Here is a 10,000-nt window from a genome sequence, read left to right as displayed (position 1 = left end):
CGACCTTACTTCCAAATGTTTTTGGGTCATTCACCTAGCCCTTTTTACAAAATATTCCTAAAACAAATAATGCTTAAAATTTATCATTCAAACAGTCATACTTTAATGTTCTAGATTGAGAAAATATGGTTGAAAAACAGACATTAGATTCTTTATATTCCAGAGATAAAACCCTGAAAGAAAGTCGACCTCCAGTTACATCTATAAACTAAAAGAAAAGAGATTTATTTGAGCGAAACATATGTGGTATACCGGAAAATCCTGCCAGTTGACTTTCATCAGGAAAAGTTTCAATACGAAATTATTAAGACAGTTTTTGATTGAGCCATTCAAAGACTTGTACTACTTATCCCATTTCGTCCAGTTCCTTAACGTATACTGAATGTCAGGTAAATTATCAGGAATCCGGAGGTGCTAAACTTGAAGTAAAAAAAGTGAGAGTTCTATGGCTCATTCCAAGGAAGACATTAAAGGCGAAACTATTTTCTTAATATCCTTGTTTTGATCTTCCTTACCAAATCTGTGAAACTTTAAAAGCTCAACCCTGTTGCCATCGCTTTTTGCTGTGCTGATTTTCATTGTTTCATAGTTTATCTGTTACGTATTACTTTCTTCATTTTGTCATTTTTTAATCCTCGTTTATAAGGCATTATTTAATTTTCCATTTCCTCTCCGCTGTAGATTAACTTCCCTATTGAGACCAAAGGATTTGTTACAAACTGAGCTTCCAACTTTTTCAAGAGAGAGAGAGAGAGAGAGAGAGAGAGAGAGAGAGAGAGAGAGAGAGAGAGAGAGAGAGAGAGAGAGAGAGAGATATGTTTCATGGAATTCACCTTCCCGAAATTGATTAGCATAACTAATCTTAACAAACATAAATACAACACTACACGAATGCACGAAGTCATTAATAATCTAGTAAGGAGAAAACATACACTCTTGGTTGATGACTCAGTTATAATGGAGAGCAAATTCGGATACTGAATTCTATCAAGCTCAACACAGCATTTGTCATTTTCATTCTACAATGTAATAATAGAAATTACTAAGAATATAAAGTAAGTAAAACAAATTCTATTTTAAAAGTTATAGATTGATACTAATAGAAGTTTTTGCTTAAATAATGAGACTCCAAAGCTTTGTAGGATTAAAAAAATTGGAAGAGTCAAAATAAAGTGATCATGTTCTGACCAAGGAAAATAATTTGTAATATTGTGTACTGTTTAAAACAAAATGTGCTGTATAAGCCTTGAGTAGCTCACAATCTTTGATAGTCCTTCCAACTATTATTACCAATAAGAAGAATGAATATCGGGTAGATATATTTGAAAACATTTCATGTTTTCCTTGGATTTTTTTCTTAGAAACGAAACGGTAATAGATTATTCTCTCGTTAGAAAAAACAAACTCTACAAGGGATCTAGCATGGAAAGCTGCCTAGTGAGAAAAAAAAATGTAAACACTGAACTTGAATACGGAAATAATGAAAAATAGAATATATCAGGACTGATAACTGTTAAATATGATTCTAACATAAAATAAACAGATATCTGTTAACTGGCAGAAAAGCATGTGTATCAAGTTTGAACGTGTAAAATTTCACTGAGTCAACTATTTTGATTGAGAATATTTTTCCACAATTTAGTTACAAGCTGAAAAAATTATGAAAGAAAATGCCAGACTTTTACACTTATTTTCATATCTAATACTACGTGATAGACGGTGTAGAGTGGGAAGATCTACATGCAAAGGATGATCAGTATTATACATCATGAATAATTGGCTAATTGAACGATGGTTTCAACGATTAATAGCACTTAGATCAGGGTTAATGAATTGAAAATACCCTGAGTTGTTGTTAGAATATTTAAGAAAGCTCACTGCAAAGAAAAGTCCTAATATGTATTTAAAGATTTTCTCAGTGTATTGATTTTTGTGGAATAGAGAAAGTGAATTTGCAATCAAAAAGGATATATAGATTTCTAAGTAAGCTACATGTAGTTAAGCAATGTACAAGACATGGGCTTCTCTGTCGATGTGATTAGTTTAAAAACCTAAAAGGCCAAAAACTCTCTCCTTAAGTATACCAGGGATTACGTTCCTGCATTCACTATGGGGCCCATCCAAAACTGCTCCTTTTAATCTGTCAGTTAAATTAATGATAATACGAAAAAAATACCCCCAACTACCATCTGTTTCAGCTTGAAAAGTAGAACCTGAGGATTAACATGGTCGAAAGTATTACACTACAGTCATGAACAAGATCAATCATATGAAATTTATGACCTGAATCTGAAGATTTGTACAACACTGAAAATTGTAACAAGGAAATTACAAGCACCAAGGGCTTTGTTAAAGACAAATAGCAAACTCGGGAATAGATAATTAGTTTCACCGTACATAATGAGACTGATATGGTAATTATAGAAATTGGGTGGCATTTGGCAAGGAAAGAGCTGCTATACCCCATCGTCACATTACTTATTCTCCAACAAGGGGGAAACGAATCTTTTTGAGCTTACTGGACCGAAGATAACAGACTATTTAGAAGCGAGAATACCTGCTGTTTTCACCAAAAACTAAGGGTCTTATTCTACACTACCATAAACATGAAGCGTTAGTATAAAATTCCCCAAGTTCACATTACCACAATCTTAACCTATTTTGTATAACTATAGGAACCAGAGTGGGAAAGTTTGAGATTTTCTTTGCTGTGCTTAATGCCAAACACATAAGCAGAGAGACTAATTTTTTTTTTTATCAGAGAAGGACAGAGCTGCCTGGCTTGAGCAAAGGAGAAATAATTAAGTTTACAGCAAAGAGGGCATATTTGTGGGTAGCCCCTGGACTACTCTTAGTGGGTCCTGGTTAGCTCACCATTTATGTTCCTGATTTGTATCACAAAGGAGTTATATGATTGATTCATATTTAGCGCCAGCTCTTAAAAAATTGTAGTTATTCTTAGTTAGATTTAATCTATTGATTTTCCAAATATCGCAAATCTCCTTTGTGTCCAAATAAGGCATTTCATAATTGTCGTTGAACGAGGCTTTGTCATTGATTCGGTAGTTCAGTTTCCGAAAACACTGCAGCTAATAATAATGATGAAAAAACAAATTTGAAAGAAAATCAACTTCACCCTCTTTTTATAGTTGTGACAAATATAATACAAAATAGTTATATTGAGGTTAATTATTGTATAGTAATATTGAAACTTAAGTTTATGGATCTGTGATAGTATTTTTAAACGACATCAAAACCATCGGTAACTTTGCGAGTCTGTTTAAAATAAAATTTCTTTTACGATAAGTTTTTAGATGGTTTTCCCATCATTTATTAAATGATAATGTCATTAGTTATCCTCTAAAGTATTACAACAAATTACCATACGACATTACCGTATGTATAATAAACTCTTGGTTGCTCCCTGATATGAATAGGATATAAACGGTGCACATTCTAAGAATTTACATTAAATTTCATGTGAATATCGTCTTATTAACACGAATAATCACTCATAATGACAGATTTATCATCGTCATCAGGGCATCGTCATGGTTGTAGCAAATTACATGTAGTATAACGTTTCTTAGCGTGATAGCGAGATTATTGTTTTCATTTTGGAAGATGTGTTTTAGATTATAACATAAGACTAAAATGTGAAGTCTTTTAATGTTATTTTTTATATCTATATTTCTACTTTTAGGAATAAACAATTTATAACTCATATAATATATCCGAAAAGATAAATTTTTTTCGTTTATTTTTTCAGCATTTAGGGTCACATTTGTGCTTTTCAGTTGATGAACCTGATGGATATTGGCCAGCTCTCAAATCTACAATAATGCATTACACACTATATTTTGTGAATAGGAACCTGAATTGTCAAATATTTATATTTGTAAACAATTACTGATGATTTAATGAAAATTTAAGGCATAGTTACTGCCGAAAGAAATAAATTAAGTGAGAATAATGACATTTGTTCTCATGATATTTCCCATTTAGAAAATAGCAAACTCTCAGAACCTTCATATTGTAAAAAAAGTTGAAGTTTATGTGTATTTGCACTGTCTATACATTTAGATGGCGAAGAAATATCGGGCGCTTTAATCGGTTTTAACAAATATTGGCAGTAAACATTGACTTCATAAAGAAGAAATTCCCTTCCAAGAAGAGAGGTGGGTCTTCTTGTGGCTTCGGGGCCATCGAAAAATTTTATAACCTCAACCACAATCTTTTCCGTATATTTTCTAGACAAATGTGGTCCTTTTGACAACACTTTTGGTTGCGAAATATGGCAAAGGTAATGTTTCCTAAAGCTAAGAAGGAAAGAAAATAAATCCAATAAAGTAAAATAAGTGAAGTTTTGGTCGTTGAGCTGAAGATATCTTTGTACCCAAAATGGGTTTCCGGAAACCATTCATGTTTTAGACTGTACTAACAGTTGTTGAATGCTTTGGGTGATAGTATGTTCGGTAAAAGATATTGTTCACTAGCAATATCTATTGGTATTACGAAATATTTTTGTGTGAGATACTTACACACATGAGAACGCATAGAAAATCACACACGCTCACGCGCGCACACACACACACACACACACACACACATATATATATATATATATATATATATATATATATATATATATATATATATATATATATATCATTAGACGTTAATAGTATGCTGCAGGACAAAGGCCTCAGACATGTCTTTCCACATGCATCTATTTAAGGTCTTTCTAAACCAGTCTATACCCACAAATTTTCTTAGCTCATCAATCCATCGTCTTCTCTTCCTAAACCTGCTTCGTTTGCAATCTACGGAGACCATTCTCTTATTCTTAGTGTCCATCTATTATCTGGCATTCTTGTTATATATCCTACCATTGTCCATTTTTTTTTCTTCCTTGTTGTTAGAATATCCTCTACTTTAGTTTGCTCTCGTATCCATGGTGTTCTTTTTCTGTCTCTTGGCGTTATTCACATCATTATTTTTTCTATTGCTCTTTTGGTTTTAATAAGCTTATGATCAATAAATTTCCATTTTTGACAGTTATCTTATACGCAGTACTTGTGAATTCCTATATACTTGTTGAAATGAATGGTTTGGGCTCACTGATTATTCTGGTCTTAGTAATTTCTTGGACGTTCTGTATCGGCTTTTACACCGTTTTTCATGAACAATTAGTGTAAAACCATTAATGCACATTTAGCAGTAGTTACTTGGGGAATAATATTTTCTGCATTTTCTACCTGCGGACGAAATCCCAATTCAGGATCCATATTTTTTATGATCATGTTACCCAGTTGATGTATGTAAGATACAGTATTACGATAACCAGTGTGCATTTTTTTTTTTTAAGTGAAAATCAATGATCGAAAATAGTACTGGCTTAATAATGACTACTTTATCGGAGATGTATATTTATTTCATGGTAGATTTTCTTTCACAGCTGTCCTGAATATGAATGGCTAAATGTTCGGATGAATAGTGAGGACATTATTCTTGCAGAAACAATTATTGTTGACAATAAAAGCTTTTACATCAACTATTACTCTTCAATGGGTCCTAGTCTCTGTGTCTTTGTGCTCCAGGGACGTTGTAATTTTTGTGGTGGTGAAATTTACCGCACAAGTCATGTAGAAATATAGTTTGGGCATAATTTTTTCATGGCTAAAATTTTAACATTAGCATGTTAAAATTTTAGCCATGTCAGTTTTTTTATCCTTTGCGTTTGGATTGAAATTTCTATCGGTCTTTCACCAGGATATCTGGAGAAAATACTATTTTGTGGCCTGATTATCTAAGATTTTACTAAAGAAATGTATTCTGAATATATAGATTTTTTTTTTCAAGGAAACATTTGTTAGTATAGATACACTTATCTTTAATGCATCGGTTTCTCTTCGGAAACAGTTTGCTTCCCCTCCATACAAATTCCCTGAATTGGTAATCTTTCTTAATGTAATTTTTTTTAAATTAATCAGTTACGATTTATTATTATTCTTCCATGTAATGAAGTATTTCCCATAGTGGACAAGACATGATTTCCATTATCAAGAAATAGCTTTTTTTTCAGCTGATTGGGTTATTTCCGACCCTTATCCCTTACTGTGATTTTCTTTCTCTAATGTTTGAAATAAATCAAATCGGAGCCTTCTGGTTAATACTACGACAGACCTATCCAAGCCTGGAACCATGAATTTAAACTGTTTATTGGGGAGGTTACTGCTGTGATTGGGCACCACAGTGTTTGTTTGGCTTGCTTGGCTGATGTACTGGTGCGCCTCTTAAGATGATACTGAAACCAGACACTTTTAACGTTTAATAACGTCCGTCAGCCCTTTCCCCTTTGAAATTTAGAGGTTCCTCAAGCCTGAACAAATCTGGAGTCAATACCTTATATGAAGCTTCCTATAATGAAAGTATTTCTTATCTTCTCTAGTTTTAAATTACATAGCAAAATGTTCGAGTGATATGAATTTTGTACGAATGGAATTTATGAAAAAATACATCTACATAATCACACAGATAAATCTTATGAACACAGTTTTTCATAAGGGTGGCTTTTGTTGAAATCCAAGGTTCCTTTTGCTTGAATTATTTTAACCTGGTATATGGCCGCTATTTGCGAGCGTCATTGAAGTTTGGGCCGACCGAGAGTCAATAGACAGCAAAGTTTGAGATCTAATTCGGATGGTTAAAGCTAACTCCTGTTATGGCTAGGGCTTTGAAGTACTAATGGCTAGCTCCAATGCAATGCACTTTGACTGAAAAATCAACCTATCAGGATTTCTCGCAACTTTTTTTTTTGTTCTCTCAAATTATACCCAATTTTTATACCCCAGAATTCAGTTGTATTTAATCTCTCGGATACCTGTGAGGTCATTCTAATATCCACTGAGATTGCTAATACCCCAATTTGTGGTCTGATATTTAAAGTACTAATGTACCTACGCCGTCAAAAAGGATCTCTATATATTTAGATAAATAAACACACACACGCACATAGATTGAACCCTACGCACCACCTCCCAATTTCTTAATAGGCAAAATAGTTAGGCTAATGAATGTCACAAACTTATCTAAAATACTAAACTAATACACTATCATCCATAAAACAAAGCTTATAGAAGATGGCCAAACAGGTTACCTTCCAAAGATAGCTTACATCGTCCTTGATGTTGTTGGGAAAAGGAAGCCACCAGTACAATTCTTTTGCTTTTGAAGATAAAGATCGTAGAAGGCTCATGGCATTCCGACAGCCGAAACATTCTGCAACAATGGGAGATGAAAAGAATTGAAGACTGTATTGTAGTGCACATGTCATAATGTCGGTAGAGTGTATCCTAGAGAACGTTGGGTATTATGCATAGCTTTCTGTTAGCTTGACTTTATATATATATATATATATATATATATATATATATATATATATATATATATACATATATATATGTATATATGTATATATATATATATATATATATATATATATATATATATATATATATGTCTGTGTGTGTGCATGTATATATTACATATGTTATACATCTATTATTATATATTACGACTGGCAAATTACATAACCTCCCGAGTTCCAAACTCACCTGTTTATTTTATCATAAAACTGTTACACTTGAATACTACCCGAGCTCTGAGAAAATATGCAACTCCCAGACGGCAATATATAAAAACACTGGATCAGTTGGACTCAAAGGTAGCAGAGTGGGGGCATATAACAAAGTGAATATATTGTAAGATCCTAACTAATCAACAGGACATTGGGATAATGAATAAATGCAGAAAGATTTGTATTATATGTATGTATTACTGCCATAATTTCAGGGTTAAAGGCTGAAATGTACACTTTAGATGCTTATGAAAAATACGAAATGGCTGGAGGAATATTTTGGCTTCAGTTTCCAGTAGCTTAGATATCTTTAGTCTTTATCGTTTTAATATTTAGAATAATTATATAGTATGTTACCATTGCAAAACAAATCATGAAGTTTAAACAAATTATGAATCACCTTATTAATGTAATCTTAGGTATGCCGCATCCATCTGTATAGCACTCAATGATTTGTTGAAGTTATGTTAAGCTAGATAGCAACCTTAGCGTAACATAATTGCTTTCTCGAACCCTATTCGTTGTCAGAAGCAAATCTATAGATTCGAGGTCTTACCACAACTGTAGAAGATGGAGAGTAAGCTTTAATTATTTACATCGGGATTTACACCACCCTTCAGAGAAAGCGCCTCAATATATAATTATGGCTCATTCTCACACAATAGCAATGCTTGAGGGTACACTCGAGCACACTATTCTATATCTTTTCTCTTCTTTTTTTTTTGTTAAAGTCCTTATAGTTTATATATGAAATATTTATTTTAATGTTACTCTTCTTAAAATCTTTTTTTTTCCTTTTTTCCTTTCCTCACTGGGCCATTTTCCCTGTTGGGTCCCCTGGGCTTATAGCATCCTGCTTTTCCAATTAGGGTTGTAGCTTAAAAAGTAATAATAATAATAATAATAATAATAATAATAATAATAATAACACTTTCGGAGTTTGGACCTTGGAGAAGCATTTTGAGCTTCCTTAATATTATATATATATATATATATATATATATATATATATATATATATATATATGCGTGTGTGTGTGTGTACGATCATTAGAATCCTTAGATTTTCAACCAACACACTTCACTATAGTGTTTCGAATCCTTTTACCGTTTCTTTAGAAAAGAAATGTTAAATAAAAGACTTGAAAACAAACATCAACAAAATTCTTTGTCCTTAATATTCTGTAACTGCTATGGATTGTAGACAATGATAATTGTCTTTATATTTTTGGCTAATTGTGATCAAAGTAGATGTAATGAAAACAGTAAGGGAGAATTTTAACTTGGTCTACTGAAAATGAAGCTGATACATTTTTTAGCAATTTGCAATTCATATATAAGTTTGACAAATAACAATGATATTATAAGATTTTTGTAATAAGTTAATGTTACAGAGCGTAAGAACTTGGTATGAATTTACTTTCAGGAGTTACAAAGCATAAATTGCCGAACCAGGGGTTTGTGGTTAGGAAATGGGGAGGGGGTGGGAAGGCTGGAATTTGTAGTTTGTTTGTGTATGTATCTAATTATAATGGCCATTTCTTTTCAAATATTTTTCAACGTATTTACACTCCAACAAATAACGATTAGGTTATATATTTTTACCTTTCTGGATGATGAGACTCTGGCTATGAGAACAGGTTTAACTCGACTCATGATTATTATATATTATTATTACTAGCCAAGCTTCAACCTTAGTTGGGAAAGCAAGATGCTATAAGCCCAGGGGCTCTAATAGGGAAAAATAGTCCAGTGAGGAAAGGAAATAAGGAAATAAATTAATGAGAGCAAGTTAACAATAAATCATTCTAAAAACAGTAACAACGTCAAAACAGATATGTCATATATAAACTATAAAAAGACTTATGTCTGCCTGTTCAACATAAAAATATTTGCTGTAACTTTGAACTTTTGAAGGTCTACTGTTCAACTACTCTATTAGGAGGATCATTGCACTTGGTCACAGCTGGAATAAAACTTCTAGAATACTGTGCATTTGAATTTGATGACTTTTATATAAACACTATACGCTAAGAAATTGACTAGTAAATTATTAGTCTCATTTAAAATCTAATGTGCAGACTGAATTTGTATGTTGGAAGTGCAAGTTTCATTCCTAAAATGTATTCAAATCTTTCCATTGTATACTTTGACATCGCGTGATAAATGCATATCTTGAATCGGTTACCCGAAGATCCCGAGAGCTGAACCATTTTGTTGATAATTTCCCTTTCTGGAACATGTCTCAGGCCATTTCAGATATCAGGATTTAAGGAATGCTGTTCCATGGCATGCATTGCCAACTTTTCGTCGATTATTTTTGAAAATTTTCACAAATGTTTTAATTCACCCAAAGTGACCT

Source organism: Palaemon carinicauda, chromosome 45 (assembly GCF_036898095.1).
Source record: "Palaemon carinicauda isolate YSFRI2023 chromosome 45, ASM3689809v2, whole genome shotgun sequence".
Taxonomy (NCBI): domain Eukaryota; kingdom Metazoa; phylum Arthropoda; class Malacostraca; order Decapoda; family Palaemonidae; genus Palaemon; species Palaemon carinicauda.
This window is presented reverse-complemented; position numbering follows the sequence as displayed.